We start from the raw sequence: 22,117 nt of genomic DNA on the forward strand, positions 1-22,117 counted from the left end.
ATGTGAAATCCTGCATGGGTAAAACTAAACAGATGTTGTTTTTTTTCCTACCAAGGAAACATGGTTGTCATAAGCATAGTCACGACAGCTTGCAAAAGAGGTCTAAAAATTTTGTCATAGTGACACTCAACGTCTATCGGCGCAGGAAAGTCAGTCTGAAAGGGGTTTGAGATCAAGAAAAGCGAAGGAAAAGTCTTCACTAAACTAGTAGCGCGTGTAGTCAAAACTGCCAAGTGTCGCAGACCAGCAGCGCAATTTTGTTAGGCAGAATTGTGGCATGCCATCACAACGCTTGTAACTTGCATATCGTGTGACATGAACTAGCAAGCAAGTAGCATTCGAAAAAAAAATTTATTCGACGTTCAGTCATTTTATACGAGTATAGTATTTGTTACGTACACTGTTCAGCACGGATTATTTCTGTCTGCATGATGGTGCATTATTTCCCTCTAGTACCGCCAGAAATAGCCGCGGTCGTCAGTTATGGTACTCGGAGCATTCCTATGTGGCATCCGTATGTCATTCAAGCCGTCTACGTTCAAAATAATTTAATCACCACGTTTTCATAGCCAGGCTAAAATTATTTTCGTCGGTGCGCACGGCATCCTTTCCCTCTACTGTTATTCAGATACGAAACGAAGTAGCATCGCGAAGTGAAGCAACGTAAATTACGTCTTTTTTCCCGTATGGGAACAACTCAACACATTTGTAGCTTTTCTGTGAGTAGTCGACGTACGTTCAACCTGATGATAGCAAGGGTCGCTTTCGGGTCTGGACAATAACGCCAGAGGTTTACGGGGCAGCGGCTCGTTAAAACACCGAAATGACAGCTTCACTACCCTTCCATGCTCCGAAAACGGAGCAAAAGGAAACAGAAAAACTAAGGCTGTGTTACTTGGCAGTTAAAGTAGGACAGGCAGCAGTGCGGGAAAAACAAGCCTTTAAAAGCAAACTTGACAGACAGTTGCGACGTTTAGTGAACCCGTGGTGACGAGCGAACATAATGACAGGGGTTGTCAATACGGCTGTTTCTTTAAATCAACACGAAGTACGACGCCTGCTTGCAAGTACAGGTTCTCTGAAAGTTTCTGACATGTCTACTATTGAGCACATAAATAGTTGAAGCCGGCCTGCGTCGCATTCAGATGCGCTGGTAATACGCGAGCAATAAATTAGTCAGTAAAGATTTACTACCGGCACCTTTGGCTGAAGGGGTTCGGATAACATCCCTTATTGTTGTTTTGCTTGCAATAACGTAAAATGTAGCTACTTTTGCATTTTGCGCCACGACTTCATTGTCACTGCTGATGCACTGCAAATCAGTGAATACGCAGACATAAACACACGCTGCGGCATTACAATGTGGCGGCCAAAACAACACTGAAGTAATCGCATCAAATCGCTCCGCGAACAGCTGCTTTGCGTTCGGTATCCTTGCGCACGACTGCGGATTAAATTGGCTACTCGGTTCGCCTTGTCAATCCACGTTCACGAACAAGCTCGGGTCAATGCGAACATTCCACTGTCAGTAGCTGCACAAGAGCACTAAATGAAACTTCGTAATACACCAGGCAATACGGCCAGTAATCCATCAGCCATTAAACCCAACAGGCAGAGTATATCTCTTTCGGGAGCACCCCTCCTTGCTAAGCTTCTACGTTCTCGCCGGCGTGGCCACACTGCGAAGCTTCAGAGAACCCACATCGTCTAGCCGGCGAAAGAAGATATGCGGGGCGAAACACAGCAAGAAAATAAATATAAAAATAGCTTTAGTCAAACATACGCGCACTGGCAGCATTTGCCGCTGACACTCGCGATCAACGCTCTGTACCTATAGACACACCTGCGCTTAGTCTCGTTTCGGGCGCGCCCAGAACGTGCCGCCTGCCATGCCGCAGTCGCGCCTTGACAGATCGCATGCTGCATAACGTGATACAGGCAGCATGTGGCCTTTCGCGCGGAGTGAATGTGTACGGCGGACGAGCGTAATCGGCGTGTGTACAGGCGCTGTGTGTATCTCAACCCATGCCAGCTACTTGTTTGTCTCATCCTCTTCGCGTGTTGACTCACGCCGTGAAACATAATTGAGGCCAGGATATGCCTTAGGTTGCCAAGGTAGGTGTCGAAGCGTTTCATGCTTTCAGTTTGTTACGTGCTCCAAATTTTTGCATGCACAAGTTTCTTGGGCCTGTTCTTGCAGCTGTAGCCCAAAAGGATGTGTCTTTCCTGACCTTTATAATGCAAGGGTGGGCTATTCGACCAAAGAACCTGGTGACAGATCTCTTATTAACGTAGACATAAGAATGTTTTCCCCTACCGTTTTTATTCGATCGAGCCCTACTCAGCCATTAGCAGCGCTGCACCTAACTCCTCAAGTCGTGTCTCCGACTTCCTGATCTCTATACAGAAACGCCGGTTGACACGCGCTGGGGAAAACAAAACATGAAATTACATCGAAATTTTTGGCACGAGACCTCTGCTTGCTCACCTCTGTCCCTCCTAGTGTCCCTGTTCTGTGACAGAAAATTCAAGGACTTCGAAAGAAAACGAGAGAGAAACGACCCCAGCAGCGAAATAATCAGCTTCACATCACCTTCTCGACAATGCCAAGACTTGGTTAACATGTGCACGGATGGTTCGGCGAACCAGGAATACTGGACGGCAGCTTATTGTTTTGCCAGTTAGTGGAGGATGCACTTGCTGGCTAGGGTGCCCACCATCGCTGAAAACCAGGATATACCGCGTGTTTCTGTGACGACTATCCCACGTTATTAAAATTAAAGAACTCGAAACAAAATGACGATTTGTACTGACCAAGCTTCCTAGCAGAGAAGGACATCAGAAATGGCATAGTAATCACCAGTGCGAGCATTAATTAACACAATTTTGCTAATTACATCTCGAATTATTGATTTTAGTGGACATGTAATTGTATAATTGGAGTCAGACGCATCAGCATAACCTTTTGCCGGAAGTGTCATGCATAGCGCTAGTTATCAAAGTATCGCACGCATACTTGTTTGTTTGTTTGTTTGTTTGTTTGTTTGTTTGTTTGTTTGTTTGTTTGTTTGTTTGTTTGTTTGTTTGTTTGTTTGTTTGCCTCTAAAAGTGGCTCATACCCACTGTGGGTGATTGGCCAAGAATCGGGTGACTGAATTAAAAAAGAAAACATTAAACAAATCTACAAAAAGAAGCACTATTGAAAATTTTGAATAGCTGAGATAATGAATTCAGACAAAATTTTAAGAATTTAGCGGGGGAACCGTCATGATTCGGTTATGTATCTCACAACAGCTGAACCAACATCCCTATGATAGCGTCCCATACAAGAGGCTCCGAAAGATAGAATATCAGGGATCGTTATATTAAACCCAGCACCATGAAATTGTCTTTCTAAAGAGTGTTTTCTTAATGATGAAGGACGGTGACATGACCGAAAGAAGTGTTCCATTGTCTCATGCTCACCAATGTAGGAGCACAAGGAGGAGGGCGCGAGACCAGATCGATGCAGACAATAGTTTAATGTCGCTATTCGACACCTAAGCTTCGTGAACAGGACTTAATTTTTTCTATTACGGCAGAAGTTTCTTCTCTAAGGAAATAGGAGGTGCCGGTAATCCGTTAAATTTGTTAATGATAGGTTCAAAGAGTCTTGCATGACTGCATGTCTACTGAACCTAGCAGCTATTATGAGAGCTGATATATAAAGGATCGGAATAATTGTACGACTAAGGGCCGCTTTCGCCAAGCTGTCTGTTCATTCATTAATAACTAATCCTTTGTGACCAGGCACAGATACGAAACTAATTAGGGTTAAGTGAGAAGGTATTAGACAATGAAATGTACGTAATATATGTGAGCCACTATTTGCACTGAGAGTTGAGCATAAAGGTAAAGAATCCTTTACTACTACAACTTCCCAGATTGAGGAGTTCACTTTTGGTAAAGCCAATGTAACCGGTAGAAACTCAGCTAAAAATACTGGTATGTAGTCAGGAAATCTTAAAGATAACGACCAGTCTAAAATGAAAGGGAAAATTCCAATTCCCGATTTTTCTTCTCATTGAGATGCGTCTGTTGCTATGGCGGCGTTTATTTTTACCTGCAATAAGTGATTTTGTAACAGCCCATTTAATATATTTTAGGAAAGGTGTTTCGCGTTCTTTAGATATATGTCTTTTGATATATTTTTGTGGTTACTCCGTCCGCACCAACGGCAGAATGTAGCAGACTTTCCACTGCCGTAGCCAGTTCCAGCATAGTGATCGCTGTAAAATCATCTGACTGGATTAGTAAATTGGTACATGGAGATGATAAGGAAGTGAATCGACTTTCTAAGCCCTTTGCGATTTCTTCAATCATCTTTATCATTTCTTCTCTAGTGAAAACCATCGAGTCAATGTTACTCGGTCAGGAAACAGTTTTCTGCTAAGAAGAAAATTGAAAAGTGCACAAGCTCGCATGCTTCTCTCGTTCCAAAGCCAGCCAGCTCTTTCAAACGCTCAACGCATGCGCCCCGTGCCACTCCCTCGTCTTCTTTCCATGTGACAGCTCGCGCTCTGAGGCGCCGTGTTAAACTGCACTGTCTCCGGGAACTTCTTCCTTCCCTCCTTCCTATCTGCTTCCTCATTTCTCGTAGCACGCTACGTAGAAATTGGGCGACGTTGTACCGACTTCGTGATTGGCCAAGTTAATCATGATTTAACATTTATTTGTCGGAGTACAAATGTCAACGCCATTTTACGTACACAGCAGGACATGGCCATAGATAGGTACGATTGCGCAATATGTAGTTGCTGATGACGTCACAGTCTGCGTTTCCCTCGTGTACACTCGCTCACTGCCTATGTAAGGGGAGAAAGAGAAATAAAAGAAAGATAGGCGTGTTAACCAGTCAAGAGTCCGGTCGGCTACCCAACGCTGGGGGAAGGGAGAAGGGGGATAGAAAGAAGGGAGAGAAAAAGAGAGATGGTGGTAGAGATACGTGGACGAACAGCACTACAGAATCAAAGGTGCTCGCACAAGACAGGTGTAATCAGAAAGCACAAAACTGCCTTCACTGCCGTCTGAGCCGATGATCGGTGGGGATGGTGTTCTAGTATTGTCTCTTCACTCAGAAGGCGATCATCTAGTTTCCTGAATGCGTTGGCCATAGACTGTCCTTGCGCTTCAAATTGAGGACAGCGGCATGATAGGTTGTCAGTGTTCTCCTCGCAGCCACAGACATCACAAGCAGGACTGTCAGCCATTTCAATTAGTGCTGAATAAGCTTTTATGAAGGCAACTCGCAACCACAACCGACAAATCCTATGTAAAAACCAACAATTCTTTCGTCGAAAGGTCAGATCGAATGGCCGGCGTAGAAATCATACCATTGCCGCTATACGATGGTCTTCAATCGTGCTGCTATCGTCAAAGACACGTACGTTCGCAATACACACACACAACTACTCAATTTACACAAACACGCTGGTCCACCTGTTATCGCTTTGCGGAACCCCAAACAATGCTAGATAAACAGGTACTTGCAAAATGCTTCGCATGACGTCGATTCCCAGAGTGCGTGGGATCTGCACAATGTTGCTGAAAATGCTCTTAAGCCCAGCTGATTTATGATTGTCTGACCTTTCGAGCTGCATAAAGAGTTAGACCGTCTTTTTTAAAACTATACGGAATTTTTCAAAATTGCCTGTGGCAGATAGCACAATTCTATCCTTAAGCTGGACTGCTCAAACAAGCGGACAATATTTGCACGAGATATCGGAATGCATAATCCACTAATGAAAAAAAATCACTAATTCTGTTTTTAACCAATTATTTTACGGGACATATTGCAATTTAAGAATTGTAGCCAGTGAGTTCGCAAGGAGTATCCATGTGGAACGAATTCTCAGGATTACGCCAGTTTCGAGATAATCATTCTCGAAGAATGCGACAAAATACATGGGCGTTCCAGTTACTTGTGTGCCTTACTCTATAAAACGGCGTTTCGTTAAAAAAAAGTGTAAAGACGGTGCATTTTTACCACAAGTTTGACGGCGCATATCTCAAAACTTGTGTCGCCCTCAGAATGGGTTCGAAGTGGATATGCCTGGCAAACTCACTCGCTACAATTCATAAGTTGCAATATGTATCGTAATGTAATTGGTTAAAACATAATTTGTGAATTTTAATTAATTCATCAATTATACATTTAGATTTACGACGTAATTACTGGCCGCCCGGTAATTAACTATTTATGCCCATGCATGTTTATCCTTGCAAGTTAGAAGGAGACGCTCAGCCGGAGAGATTGCCGGCATGCCTCTGCAAGGCTAGATCCGCCCGTAGCTTGCACCGTCCTCCTCCTCGGTGATGTGGTCGCTTCTTCGTGTTCCTTTTTTTTGTAATATTTCTTTTTTCGCATGGACTGCGTTGAACTTGTGTTGTGGCGTGAAAAGCTTACCACGGACGATGTGAACTGTTCGCAACAACTAGTCCTTAAGTAATTTTTATATCGCTATGGCTGTATTCTTAGCAAAGCGTTTCTCTTCATATGCCACGTCGGAGCAGACCAGCACCAACATCTTTTGACGTATATTTAATAATTAAAAATAGAAGATATAGTCCGAAAGGTGTTTCGCTCGACATCCTAACACAAACAGAAACACAAATGATCTTTGTCTTTTAACAGGTGCACGAGATGTACTTGGCATGCGTGCTATTTTAACGACGAGTGAGCATGTTGCTGTTTGTTAAATGATTTGAGCCTGGGAAATTAGGTTACCGTTGGTTGGGCTATACCCCAAAGCACCAAAAACACGCCCTAGCGATTAAGAAATGGGGGGGCAAAAGCAAGCAAAGAGGTGTAGGTCACGTATTATCTTAAATATACCGTGTGTCCCAGCTAACACTAGCCAGGCTTTTCAACGAAAAAAAAAATAGTCAAAAACACGGCGCAATAATCTCTATGGTATTCGGTCGCCAGAGGTCTGATGACCGACCACCGCAGGTTTTAAATTGTATCTCGCACCGTGTATTTTTATCTGTTTTTTTTTTTCGTTAAACAGCTTGGCTAGCGTTAGCTGGGACACCCTATATTTTCTTGAAAGTGCGTCATGAGAATTTTTAAACTGAGTCATTAAAAAGTAGTAAGCATCAAAGTAGCTACAAAAAAAGATTTTGTGTATATCTTTCCAACTAGGAAAGTAGTTTTATTCTTCCCCTTACTATGCGGCTTGTTGCGATTGGTTTCAAGGTTTCCAAAAGTGAGGCGCACTTAACAGAATAAATCATTGCATTATGCAAGCCCAATTAGCAATAAGTTCCGCAATAAAAACTTATTATGATATTCCTTAGCAAAAGAATTGTCTGAACCATGCCTGGCGACTGGAATACACAATGAGGCTCGGTGTAACAAAAAATACCCGCCGTGGTTGCTTAGTGGCTATGGTATTGGGCTGCTAAGCACGAGGTCGCGGGATCGAATCCCGGCCGCGGCGGCCGCATTTCGATGTACGCGAAATACTTAGATTTAGGTGCAGGTTAAAGAACCCCAAGTGGTCCAAATTTGCCGGAGTCACCCACTACGGCGTGATTAATAAGTGATTTTGGCGCGTAAAACCCTATACTTTATATTAATTTTAAGAAAAATATAGAAATTGGCCTGTCAGCACCAAGCTATGCTGGCATGTGCTGAGAGCGCTAGCATATGTACGAACATGCATTGATTCCGTTCAGTGCGTAGCACATGAGAAATGCCAGTCCCCTTCAGGATGTCTCCGGGGCGCGGTTCGCAGTGACGTCATTGCGCCGTGGTCGCACAGGGGGCCAATAAGAAGGGCGCTGCTATAGTTCAGAAACATAAAACAACTGGACTCCACATGCGTGACGAACCCTCATGTGTGCATTTGCGCGTTTGCATTCTGTCGCTTTCCTCTTGTTCTCCCTCTCTGTCCCTCGGTGTGGGGTGGCAATAGTGCGTGCGTCGTTGGGCATGGGACGGCGCAGCCGATGGCGCCAGATCATGAGTGCATAAAGTGAGCGCGTCCATGCGTTCCCAGGTCTACAAACAGTATAAGGTTTTCTCATTCCCACACGTAAGCAGTCTTAATTAGTGTCTCTGCCGAATCAGTGACTACGCACCCTCATCTTAATTTTATTGTAACTGCAAGAATGAAGTTTAGAGTGTGAAATCGATCCAAACTAAAAAATGCTATCCTTTTTCCGACATTTCATTTCCACCTCCGATTTCTCAAAATACTGTAAAACCCTGTATTTTCGCGCGCCCACAATTTACTCGAATTTCGCAATAGGAAAATGTCGCGAAATTTAAGTACATGCGATATCTTCAGGGATACTATGCCGAAAATTAAAATTTTTATTTTGCTGGCCAATTCTGCTTGCTGTACAGCCTAAAAACAAGGCGCATGCTATTTACTTGGCTACGCAAGCTTGCGCTATGCCATTCCTCTTAAAGGCTGTACGGGAAATCTTCGGTATTGCAAAGAGGGAGTTCCGTACTTCGATGAGCTAGATGAAGTTCAGTGGCTTCATCGGTGAGGCCGTTAAAGGCACTTTGTCATATTTGCTCTTCTTCGGCTGCGTCGCGATTTTGTCATTCATGAAGAACACGTGGGACTGAAGTTCCACGTAGAAGGCTAAAGAGACTGCACTGTTTCGAAAAAGTAAAGTGGTAAAAAAAAAGAAAAAACATAAACGTAAAGGAGATCTTGCGGTCCAAGTTAACCGTTTAGTTAACCGTATGTAGTTAACCGTAAAACAAGCCCGAAATGGTGAAGTTTAGTAGCCATGAACATTCCCAAACTCCTCCATTCGCGAACTACTGGGGTCGCGAAATTATACGGTGTGATGCGTTGTTATACGTCGATTGTCGATCAGCCGGCAAGTCTCTGTGCAGAAGTGGGACTGGCTCAACAAATTTGTGCATTAAGAGTGGAGGCAATGTGCACAACACGAAAGTGAGCTATCGTGAACTCGTGCAACGCCACCGTGGTCGTGAATAAGTGAAGCGGAGTGAGAACGACTAGTGTCCTCTTCCGTAGACTCTGAACAGGCCGTTACTGCCTCGGCCATGCTTTGTGTCCTCATGCTTCTCATCCTCAGCAGAAACGTTGAACTGGCTCTCTTCAAAATGTGCTTGCTAAAAAAATAGTGCTGTTCAAAATTACATGCGCATGCGTGTACGAAAAACGACAACGGAGGGGATATATGCCTTTGGTTAGTGCGCGCCAAACGTGGGTCGTATGCCGTACGTGCATTGTATACGCACTACTGATGTCCGCAGCGTACGCGAAGCGTGTGTGCATCGTGCGTTCATTGGGATTCCTTTCTTTTCATCGAGAGCTGCCTCCGCAGCATCTATTTAAGACAGTAAATAAACGAGAGGCGACGGGCCCACATTTTCTCCTGCCGCAAAATCCGAATCCCGTCTATAAATCAGCAGAGGGGGAATACGAGGAGGAAACGGCGTGCGGACGCTGCGATCGTCATTCGTGGAGGCTCGCGGGACGTCCCGCGCCGGCGCTTCGCTCGCCTGCGGAACTGAGGAAAGGTCTTTCTTTTTTTCTTCGCTTCTTTTTCTCCTTTCGCGAATGTCACTCGCGTCCGCCGTCTGCTTCTGTGCGCGAAAGGGACACCGGAAAAAAGAAAGCGCAAATCCGGTCTGCACGAAGACGTCCGTCTTGCTCCGGTTCGTTCGGGCGGCGGCCGTCGCCCGCGAGAATGACAAAAAAAAGAGTCGCTCAGAAGAAGACGACGAGCGCAAAGAAGAGGTGGCAAGCGAAATTCACTGAAAAAGAAAGTGATATAAAAGAAAGCTGAGAACGGGAGACGAGGCTCCCGGTGGGTATAAGCGTCTGGACGCTGCTGCCGTGGCGCTGTGCTTGAGGTCGCGGCTACGCGGAGGTGAGAGAGCTCGCCTTCATACGTGCGCTGAGATGCCGCTTTTCAAAGACGCGTTGTGTTCTCTCCTTTTCCCGCCGTGGGCTGCCGGGCGCGTAGGCTCAGCCGGGCACTCCGCAGACTTCTGTGCGCCAAAATAACTGCGCGAAAATGTCGCATCCTTGCCCCTTCTCATATGCCCGCTCTAAGCGGTGTACGCCTTCCACGAAACATATCGCCGGGGTTTTCGAGGGACCGGAAACTGTGCATGCTCCACGGATGTAAGTTTTATGGAATTTTTAAAAATCGCCTTTTGCAGATAACGTACTTCTAGTCCTTGAGCTGGATTGTTCAGGGAGGCGGACATGATTTGCACGAAAAAATTGAAACACATATTCAACTAATTAACAAAAATTCCGTAGTTAGCTTCTTAATTAATTCATTTAAGTCACATATTGCAATTTACCAATGGTAGCCTCTGAGTTTGTCAGGCGCATCCACTTGGAGTGAATTTCCACAATGACACTAGTTTGGAGATATGCGCCATCAAACTCGCCGTAAAAAATGCACTGTTGGTCCACTTACCTTTTCAACAAAATGCTCTTTTATGCATTGAAGCACGAAGGCAACTGGAACGCCCTCGCATTTCATTCCACACTTTGGGAAATGGCACTTCGAAACTGGCGTCATCCGGGAAATTCATTTCAACTGGATGTGTTTTGCAAACTCACCGGCTACAATTCCTAAATTGATATATGAGGCGTAAAGTAATTAACGAAGTCAATTAATAAATTTTTAATTTGTTTCTGTATTTGTTTCAATTTCTCTTGCTAGTAATGTCCGTACTGTCGAACAATCCGGATCAAGGAGAAGAATTATGGTATATGCCAAAGGCGATTTCTTGAAAATTCCGTATCACTATAAGTTTCGTAGCACTATACCTATTGCCGCAGCTTCCGTCCGGGCTAAGCGCAGCATGACTCATTTCTCTTGCGATGTCTATGGAATTCACGAATCACCCGCCGTGGTTGCTCAGTGGCTATGGTGTTAGGCTGCTGAGCACGAGGTCGCGGGATCGAATCCCGGCCACGGCGGCTGCATTTCGATGGGGGCGAAATGCGAAAACACCCGTGTACTTAGATTTAGGTGCACGTTAAAGAACCCCAGGTGGTCAAAATTTCCGGAGTCCTCCACTACGGCGTGCCTCATAATTAGAATGGGGTTTTGGCACGTAAAAACCCATAATTATTATATTATGAATTCACGAACGCGCGCTATCTTCGCGTTGGTGTAGATGACAGCCCCGATTGTGAAGGCGTTAGCCACGGAGAAAAGATCGCGTGCTTTCCCTGGTACCACAGCTGCTTTAGCGCGAGCAAAACGTCGCTTTCCACCGTGCAGTCTACATTCATCGAGTTGTCTGCTGCAGAGAGGGCTGTTCTTTGAGGAATATTTTTCGTGCTTTTTTCGTAACAGTTCTTTTCTTTTTGTATAATTCGCTTCTCCGCTCTATAATGTCTGTGTTGTCTGATATTACAATTAATGAATGAATTATAGATTCCGTGAAACATGATACCCGAGCGACGTTCTCTTGAGCGGCTTTAATTGCGCTAGCTGCTGTTATTTGTTTTGGTTATTTGTGGCTGTTTTTTTTTTATGCATCATCAATGAGCGACAAACGGTGAACGCTGATTTCATGGGTGCCTTAATGTGTGTGCGCCGAACAGTCGCTCCTTTCTTATTTTTCTTTCTGCTCATGTTTTTTACCTTGTCCCCGTCCCTCAGTCACATTCAAAAATAGGGACATTAGCACGCAGTTTAACTGCTGCACTACTACGCAGTACATTGTGGCATTTAAGATTCTGCTCTCTTTCTGTGACGCCATCCAAGCAGTGATGTATACACCTCGGTGTGCGCTCAATCGTCTAACTGAACAAGAATAGCTAGGTTTTGCCATGTTTGTTTTTCTATCCAAAAACAGCAACGGAGCTTTTTGCGCTCGATAATCTAACTGGAGCTGTGCTACCCAGTATTTGCGTCACAAATTCATTCTCTCTACACAAAAATGCCTTCGAAATTTTCCCTGTTTCCATACATAGAAATTCACGGGTAGTTTCCGGTGGGTTTCCGGCCGCGATATGGCCCGTGTGGCTAGGAGTGTACCGCCCGTGCACACAATAAGGCTAGGGGCCTATAACCTATTTCTTCGGGACTTTTATATTTTGTTGCCTTGCTGTAGAGATAGAAGCGAGAAACGACGCCTTCCTATAACAACCACGCTTATTTTCAGCTCGTGACTGCTAGGTGCACTGATGTCCAACCGGGCATTTGCCCTGGCTAACCTTCCTGTTCGACCTGTCATATTTCTCTCTCCGTCGACAGTGTCGCTTGCAATGTGCACTTATTGGCTAAACAAGAGGAAGTGGAGTAAGGCATGTTGTTGGGCTAGTCGGTTCATAGATTCAGGAAAATTTTAAACTGCGCGAAGAAGACAGGACATGACATCTGCGCTTCGTGTGTGCGTCTATGTTTCTGTTCATGTTCTGTCTTCCTCGCGCAGTTTAAAATTTTGCTGAAGAGGAAGTGGAGTGACGAAACATACCGGCCGTGGTGTCGTAATGACTTTGGCGTTGCGCTGCTGAGCACACGGCCGCATTTCAATGGGGGGCGAAATTCGAGCACGCTTGCGTACTCTGCATTGGGTGCACGTTAAAGAACCCCAGGTGGTCAAAACTAACCCGGAGTACCCCACTACGGCGTGCTTCATAGTAATATGGTGGTTTTGACATTTAATACCGCAGAATTGAATGGCAAGATATTTCCGCCTTCTTGCACGTCTTTTACATAGAAATATAACTATGGCGTTATAGCGTCCGCGCGCGTCGCCTGGATATGATGTAGTTTAGATGAATTGGTGTAAACATCATCCGTGTGACTTCGGACGACCCTGCGCTTTCTGATATTAATTTTCTTTGAGTTACTTTTTTCATTGTAAATTCGTTCCATGCCAGGACCGTTAGCCTCACTCACACTCTCGATATCAAATACTGCATAAGAGTGTTTCAATTAACTTGAGCCAAACCTAAAAAATATGCAAATGCTACGTAGCTGGACAGAACCAAGGTAATGTTTTCCATCGCTTGGAGATACTTAGATAATTTTTGTTTCATACCGCCTAATCATATATTTGATCTTAATAAATTAGGTATATTCTCAATTATTATGATTAGATGAAAAACATCAATGAGCAAAATTTTAGAGGAACATGAAAAACTCCCGATACAGCTTTCTGTTGCTCAATACGTTCTACATAAAAGTGTTTTTCCGGTCGTCAAAGGAGGCCGCGAATACACGCAAGGTGCCTCGAGCGTCTAGTCGCACGGCAATTTTCATTCAAGGGCATTCAAGGACATTTTAGGGACATTCATTCGCAGGAAAGTGAGAGAAGAGAGAAAATGATGTGGATAAGGCTCCCACATGCGACGAAACGCCCAACACACTCTGCCTAACTAACGGACGGTGTTGCTGCACTTGTAGGGAATAACACGCCTATAGAATTTCTGATCTGCCCAAGACGACGTGTTCCGCAGCTTCGCGAAAGAAAAGCTCACCAAACACTTCCCGCACGAGTACGCGTTTCCCCTGTGTCCTTCACAACACCCCCAACAGTGCCCACTGCGCGAGCTTTTATGGACAGCGCTAAGTGTTCGAGCGAAACGAAAAAAATCGTGACTGCATGACCTCTCTCAAGAGCAAAGCAAGACCAAGACCGCTTTTAACTCGGGCGTTTTCTCTTCCTTGCTGGTATTGTTGCCGTTTTTATTTCGTGTTTTTTCCTCTTGCTTGTTTCGCGCATGACTTTTCCCTGAGTAGGGGAGGCTGGGCAGAACCCCGAAAACTAAAAGATCTGAGGCACCTCGGCCCTGTATATATAGTTTAGCAAATATAAATATCCGTCCACAAACGCCATCAGCGTCTGCTGCTTGTCTCTACTGCTTCCCTGTCGGTTCTTGTTCATTTTCTAGCAGACTGGAAGGAATTTCTCCGTTCCGACGAGAGAGAGCATGCCGCTTGGCTCGCGCGCTTCCTTCTGGTTATTTGTTCAGGTTGTTGTACCTGCAGAGGGCTCGTATACTTGGCACCACTCGACATTTTCCTGTTTCTCCGATTCCCGATTCCTAAAACTATATTGGGCGCTGCTCATTTCATCTCGGGCCTCGTCTTTCCCTCTGTTCGCAGGGTGCCGACGCCTCACCTGGAGCGTGCCGTGACAGCGGACAAAAAGGAGCAGGAGGAGCAGCGCGCGGTCCGAGAAAAAGTAGGTTAAGCCAGGCCTTCGAGGCGCCTGCGCGCATCGAGACACACAGAGGGCGCGAAAGCAACAACGCAGCCGGAATCTGGACGCGCCGGCCCTCGTATGCGCGGACCGCCTCCGCGCCTGGCCACGCGGCAGCCGAGCGCGCCCTGGTAGGAGAGCGGCCGCGCACAAAGGCAGCGTCTGGTTTAAATCCAGCGGGACTATGTTTAGCCCGGGCGGGAGACGGCCTCGCTTGCCTGCTGCGCCGACCGTGGTGAAACGAGATTCACAAGAAGTGACAAAGAAAGACGGACAGAAAATAAAGTAGGGAGGGTGATGCGGAGAGGCTCGAGCCGTACTGTACGCGCTGCGCCTACGAAGGTGCCTGAAGGGGCCACAGTGGCGTGGCACAGACGCCAAGGCAGCGAGCAAGGGCGCTACCCTGGCGTCGTGACCCCTGGTAGCCCAACTTGCGGTGCAATCACCTCCTAGAGCCACACGCCGGAGTCCGCTGAAGCCACGAGCCACGCATGTGGTAATCGAGCCAGCGTGTCCTGCAGGTAATAGACACCGCAAACATGCATAAATACTGCGTTGTTTAGTGGGAAGGAAAACAGATACACCTCTGTATGCACGTTAGCCAGACTTGCGGCCGATGTCCAGCATAGGGGGTCACAATTCAATGATCCTTGGCAACTCCGAAAATGACGAGCCGAGGCACCTGCCCATGCATGTTCGGGCATTTCTGGCGGCGGCGCCGCAAGCGTAGGGTCATGGTGGGTTTTATCTACGCTACTGACACTGGTTGCGAAGAGAAAGTTCAGGACCCGTATTCACAAGAAGCTCTTACGCTAGAATTGCTCGTAAAAGTATTTTCTAGCTAATTCTGATGCTGGACATAATATTAACGAAGGCAGCCAGCATATGTCAAATAACACTTGCGAACGAAATGCTTAGCGATTTCGGTACCAGGTCTCGAACAGCGGTCAGAGCTCAGATCAGAAACCTTGGCCTGATCTACGTATTTATTACAAGAACGCACCTGCGCTCAAGGCGGTGAGGCTAACACTCCAGACCGAATTGGTGCTCCGAGTGGGTCAGTGTGGATAACGGCAGTAAATAAGCAGTGTGTATAACGGCAGTAAAAACATTATTGAAGTTCCTCAACCAAGAGACTCCTGGTAGACAATCGCATCACGCGGGGTGCGCCCGCATCTGCAACGAGTATTTTTTTTTTAAATATGGCTGACACAAGTGCTTCACGTACGGTAAAGGAATGGTCGACTATCCACCAATTATCACCTGCACATGTGCAATGCCGCATCTCTTTCGCACGCAGGGCCCAATGCGTCAGCTAGCTTTTGGTCCGGCTAGCACTAAAATTGCGCAGCGCTGCCTGTTCCTCGGACGAGCTGTACGACAAACAATACATTCAGCCTCAAGCACGGAATCGTTCATTTCAGCTTAGCGCATTGCATTTTGCGGCGACTTTCGTTTTTCTTTTTTTTTTTCTCGTTTGTTCTTTTTTTGGTACCCCATTTTACCTTATGCCTTATCCATCACCTGTAGCCGTTTTGTCTGCCTAAAGCGAGGGGTAGTAATGTCAATTGCATATCTGTAAGTTTGCGTGCTGAACAGCTACCGTGCATTCATCGCTATAATTGACGAAGTGCAACGGTGAGGTGCCTAATCATTCGTTAAAATCCCGAAATCACAAGAACTGCACGGTTGCATTAGTCAATACAGTAAGAAAGAGAGGAGAGCTACATAGTACCGTGCTAGTCATGCGGTTGTTTGCTTCTTTGTAAGCTGAAATTATGGAACAGAAGATGAAGCTCAATGGATATGTAAAATTGCAGGGAACATAGCTGTGTGTCCGGTTTCAGATAGCTCCCTATACAGCGATGCTACTTGAACAACTCTACCTGTTTCCTCTCATGAAATACCAACGGTATGGCAAAATAAAAAGAAAGGCACACACAATGTGACTGAGCAGAATACATCCAGTCGCCTCACTATTGCAGAAGCAAGGGAACCACATTTCACCGTAATTCGCAGCTTGGAAACATGCCGACATCTCTTCAGAATTTCTACCCAGCATTCTGCGCGCCGATTTATCTATCTGATAGAGAACTGTCCGGGTGCCCAGATACACGCCATGTTTCAGGAGCATAAATCACGAATTCCACGATCAGCTTTTTGGCACTCGGACCTCTGCTACCCACCATGGCTTCTGCAGGCGCTGAAAATAGAAACATCAATCGAGGGGCTTAAAAATAAAAGCGACGTTTCCACGTTAGCAGCGAAACAATTAGCGTTACATCACCTATTTGACAAGCACTTATGTTATGCAGCTTATGTTATACCATTCTTAGAGGTAGAGTACGCTTGTCGACTAGAACGCACGTCGTCACCAACAACAGCGGAATTAGTGGCAATTCTCCAAGCCACTTATTTTATCGAAACATATGGGACACCAACAAAGTGGGTAATTTGCACGGACTCCTTATCGGCTTTAGCATGTCATGAAGATATTGATGACAGCCAACCACACGCACGAATAACATACGCAGCACTGAACAGTTTAACCCAGGCTAATGAAAGGAAATATGAAGTGATATTACAGTGGGTCCCGGGACATGCTGGTATAGCAGGCAACGAACTAGCGGACTCGTTGGCAAAATCTGCCCATAAAGATGGAGAAATTCAACTGATCCCTTTATCACCAATGGACACGAAACGCATATTGAGAGTACTAAAGAAGGACTTGTGTATGTCAACTTGGTTTAATAAACATACTAAGGAATCAATTCTTTACGAAGTGGACCCTCAACTCAAATACCAGCTGGATGTAGAACTTTCGAAAAGTACCGAGACACTAATTCATCGACTGCGCCTTGGGACAGCATACACCAAACATTTTCTATATAGCATAAAACGGGCTTCTCCTCCGGCCTGCTCCTGTTGCCACGACGATGAGGATGTTCACCATCTACTCCTCGAATATCCCATACACACGATGCAAGGACGGCAGCTAGAACAAGAGTTGCAGTCCATTGATCCTCACCGGCCTTACTCATTCGCGAAATTGCTGGGCCCATGGCCATCGAAAATAGCACAGCGAAAAGCATTGAGCGCACTTGAGCGTTTTTACACAGAAGCAGGCATCCTTAACAAGTACTAGATACTGTACTGAATAATCACAGAATGTTACTATAACTTGTTACTATTATTTGTATTTACTAGCGCTTGTATATTACGTGTTATACTGTTTATATGCTCATCGCAATCTACATCACGGGCTTTTGTATGTGTTCGTGACTGTTTACAAACTCATTGTGATGCAATTTGCATTTGACTTTCTTATTGTTATGTTCACGGGTGCATAGGACTGTGTACTGTGGAGTTCTGACGCTATGGACGTGATTTCTTCTCATTTTCTTACATATTTTTTTATATCGTTGTTGCCGCTATGAGAAAAGGAGTAGCCGTCACCATTATAAGGTGACTACATCTCTTTCTTTTATTTTCATTTCAATAAAAAAAAGCTACGACAGAACGGCAAAAATGCCAAACAGAATTATCCTTCTTTTTTCCTTTCATAAGTCACTCACCGGAGCAGGGTTTTCTCCGTATCTGAACGGTAAATAGTTCCGCTAGATGCTTGTGTGCAACAGGTAAACCTAAAAGTTGGAACTCATGCAAAACTATTTATTTCGTTTCGTTTTTCTGTTCCATTGCAAAATGTTCCAGAACGTACACAACCTACAGATGCATAAGAAACGCACCATTTCTCGTGAATATAGCGCGCCTAAAGAAAAAAAAACACTGTCGCTGCGCAAGCCGCAGCCGTTTGACGCTGCGCGCAAACGGAAGACCAAATCTTGCTGCATCGGTAACTGCTGCTTTTCGGTCTACAAAGAAAGCTCGTGAAATCAAGGGAAGCCTTAACCCAAGCGTCTGACACGAGCGATTCGCGCTGAGTGGAGAAGCTATCGGCCTCTGCCATAGTGCTCCCCGTCGTGAAATGCTCTTGAAATTTTCACACGCTTTCTTTAGAGCCGTTCTTCCGTGATTTTTATTTGAGACCAACAAGCGAAGAAAACAATTGCGTATTGCTTCTGGGGAACGAGCAGCTACCAGTAGTTACACGACTTTATCTGCTGCCTTCCCATTCGACACGAATGTAGCGTTCAAGTTTCGCAGCTGCGTTCATTGTTTTAAAGCGTAGGAATAAAATTTTTTGTAACTGTCATCCACGATTAGCCATGGTCTTCGTGTCACGCCTATCGCTGTCGTGAATGGTCGGCTCCTCCTAAACACCAGTAAATTAAGAAACGCTTTCATGAAAGAGACATGCACGAATACTGCACCAGATTTCTAGGTCCCGCTGGCCAAGTAAAGTTTAAGAGACCATGGAAATTACACAATGAAATGTCTAAACATTCACACGGAAAAATTTATTGACTCTTTAACTGGGTTTGTTTAGGGTTCTTGGCATGAGGCAAACAGCGCAGCCGTGATAACAAAAGCAGCTATAGTCTTTCTACAAGTTACTGGACTAAACACACGGCTTTAGAGATACCACCAAGCATGATGGAGTTTTATGTACACATGTTCTCATTGTAATGCGTTAGCATTCTAAGGGTACCTCAGGCATTTTCCGGAAGCTCTGTATGTATGTATGTATGTATGTATGTGTGTATGTATGTATGCCAACCGTCGCACCAACTTGTGCCACTGAGTATGTGGCAGTGTGTACACATGTGCCGCTCTTCAACGAACCTCTTTCACGCCGACATGGGTCACTGTAGATGCGGGACAGGGTAGTTACCGCTGTTCAATGGAACTCTTTGACGCCGACTTGGAGCACTGGATATGTGCCAGTAGGTGTGTTTTGTTCTTCAATGAATCTTTTTTTCACCAACTTCGGTTACAGGGTATTGCCACTGGGAATGTACTGCTCTACAATGATAAAAAAAGATGCTTTAAATGTCTCTTACGCTTCGCGGAATCGAACCCACGTCAAAAGGATTCTTCAAGGACAGCAACGCGATGCGTTAGCGGCCTGCGCCTTAAATGCACTGGGCATATGCCGATCTTCAATGAACCTCTCGCCAACTTGGGTCGCTGAGTATATGCCACAGGGTGGACGGCAAGCGAGGGAACGATTCTCAAAGTTCGCACGCTTCGCGCCACGCTTCTCGTCTCGGAGGCCACGCGCGGCCTTCTGGGCAGCGCCACTAGATGGCGCCATGTGTCCAGAAAGAAGCTCGAGAGAGGAGCCCGGTTGCCGCATGACGCGGTTCTCAGCGTTCGCGCGCACCGGCGCGCCATGCAGCAACCGGTACAGCACCTGGCAGCCTTCGAAATCAGGGCGCCACTCGATCTTGGTTGCTGGGTTCTGCATTTGCTAACTGCCAGGTACCGGTGTCGCCTTGTGAGATGCTGCCTAAATGCTTCTATTTTTTTTTCATTGGAGAATTGCGAGACGTTCAGCTTGCCAAGATACTTCGAGAATGGGTGCTACCCATTTTGACGAATTTTGCCGACCTAAAAGTTTCCTGCAGTTGGCATTTAATTGCTAACGAAGGACTGCAAGCAAAAGGTGTTTATGTCGTGAAAAATAAAATCACGGAAATAAGAACAAATTTCTGTAAAGAATCGCCCTCGATGTATTCGACAACCCGAGGGAGTCAAATCTTTGCCACCGTACTAGTGCCTGGTCTCCTTCACTCGAGCAACCCAGCAAGTCCGGTGTGTGACGGGTGTTAGTATCGGCCTGCAGGGGTACTGCTCTGCAAAGCTATTTCAGCCCGCTGCACGTGTTTCAATCAACCCGTGGTGGGGGCGCCCTACAGAGAACCAGCGAGGACAGCGCTAACCAACCATGAACTTACTTCAGAGAGCTGCGGACTACGGCAGCTCTGTAATTTAGAGGCGCCGGCTGGGGTCGGGCGTGACCACCTGGCTACGGGGACGCAAGACAATGGACACCACGACGGCCACGCTGCGGGGGTCAGCTCGGGGAATAAAAGGCACCTTTCTTGACACAAGCCCCTAGTTCTACGAAGTCCGTCTGACGTTCGGCTCCGGACCGTGAACCTCGCGCAAAGAAGTGTGTGTGCGGAAGTGTGTGCGTGTAAACCGTCCCGAAGCGAGGCGGCTTGTTTACGATGCCTGGACGAACGTTTTTGTCTCACCTAGGGATCTAGGGAACACGAAGTGGTTATAAGCGGCTGTTGTCGGCTGCTAGTGTGTGCTCGTCGTCGATAGTGTGCTCTGTGATCGTACTCGTGAGCTGTGTGCTCGTTTGCTGTATGCTTCGTCTTGCGGGCTCCATTTGGGAGTCACGCTAGACTGTGTAAATGTATCTCTTGTTTAAACTGTAAATACTGTAAATAAATCCTGCACGCCTAAGTCCCGACGAAGAGTCAAGGTCCTCCCTACAACTACGACCGCCAACTCTTACACGGGACACCGCCGATAACTGCATGCTGCACAGTCTGCATGTTTTATTTGGTTACAAAAGGCGTTTGCAGGCGCTTCTTCCCATTAGAACTATTGCGCTACGTTAACATATCTGAAAGCCCCTAAAGAGCTCAGTGAATGTGCGCGGTCCTCGCAGACACAATTATCATGGCAGGTAATCGGACAGTTGTGCCAACTCACTCGACAACACTCGCTATATGACCTGCACCTTCGGGGACCTTATGCTGGAGGGTCAGCTGCGAGTGAAGGCACCAATAAGTATAGTCCTGGGATGTGGTCGAGCAACGGTCCAACGGTCCGGTATGAGGAGGCTAAAACCGGCACTGCGGGGTTGCTTCTGACGCCACTAACTCAAGCACCGGTGCGGTCGTATTGTAGGAGGATTAGTGTCGATAAAACGAAGCAAAAGTACAAAATCCACATAGACGGCAAGAAAATCTGTCTTCTTCTTTTCCGAGGTAGATCACTCAGTCGTGACGTATATACGCGCAGGAAGCCCTCGCGGCCTCCTTCCAGCGATACCGTGAAAAGCACCTGGAGGCGGCGTACATAATTCATGTCTTCTTGGTCGACTTGCTCTCTCCTAGCGGCTTTCAAGGCACGCAGCCTGTGAGCATGCAACGCGTACGTGACACTGGAAGAAACACGCGACTCACGAGCGGCGGCGGTGGCAGGCGCTTCAGTCGCACGAGGGGGTCCCGCGACACGGGAACCGCGCGCGCAGGTCACGCACGCCACAGCACAGGGCGGTGATGCCCGAACGCTGGGAGCCCCCCTCCTATGGCACGTTGGTCCGCAAAAAATTGCAACAATTCGGTTTCCTGCTTAAACCGCGCGGCGTCTGGGTCGGAAACACGAATATCCGGCTTTCAGGAGACGCACGGATACGAAACAAGGGCGCTGTCGTAGCGGCGGGAAGCAACGGACGCTGATGAGGGCCTCCGTGCGCGCACCGCCACCGGATCTCCATCACGCGCTGCTTTTCGTCAATAAACAGAAAGAGGAGCTCGTCTGTGAAGCCGGCCGCGCGCTATTGAGCAAGCCAAAGCGACCGTAGCGTGGCTTGGGCCCTGCAGTCCCGCGCTTCTGCGATGCGGTATCATTTAGGTACACGTCAGGAAAGGTCGTTCGATGGGCTATGCATCAATGCGCAGAGCCTGGGCGTCTCCACTTATAGCCTGAAAATAAACAGTTTTGAATTTGTCACTATTTCTGTTAGTCAGCGTACGAGTACGCCGTCGTTTATTTCACTGTATCACCAAGATTTTATTTTTTATGTGAGCGAGTCTATAACAATAGTTGTTTAATTAATACCGAGTGCCTCGGTCTGATAGAAACCTTGCAAGCATGCTATTTTGGAAGGCGATGTGACGGTGCAGTGTAAACTGATTTGCACCCTTAAGGGCGCTTTCTGTCTACACTCTTAACCCATTAGGGACCGGTTTC

General features: G+C 46.5%; 1 protein-coding gene across 2 annotated transcripts in view; it reads left to right on the forward strand.

Annotated features, from left to right (window-relative positions):
* The window catches only part of LOC126548503 (protein NDNF-like), a 258,010-nt gene that overhangs the window by 109,676 nt on the left and 126,217 nt on the right, over window positions 1-22,117 (forward strand). Inside the window, exons 1-2 of one of the 2 annotated variants that reach the window (XM_055063436.2) lie at window positions 1,980-2,115; window positions 14,122-14,200. The gene's annotated coding sequence lies outside the window, so the exon portion shown is untranslated. Of the gene's footprint in view, window positions 1-1,979; window positions 2,116-14,121; window positions 14,201-22,117 lie in introns of those variants that run through there. The other variant, XM_050196718.3, reaches the window with a different exon arrangement.

Source organism: Dermacentor andersoni, chromosome 1 (genome assembly GCF_023375885.2).
Source record: "Dermacentor andersoni chromosome 1, qqDerAnde1_hic_scaffold, whole genome shotgun sequence".
Lineage (NCBI taxonomy): Eukaryota > Metazoa > Arthropoda > Arachnida > Ixodida > Ixodidae > Dermacentor > Dermacentor andersoni.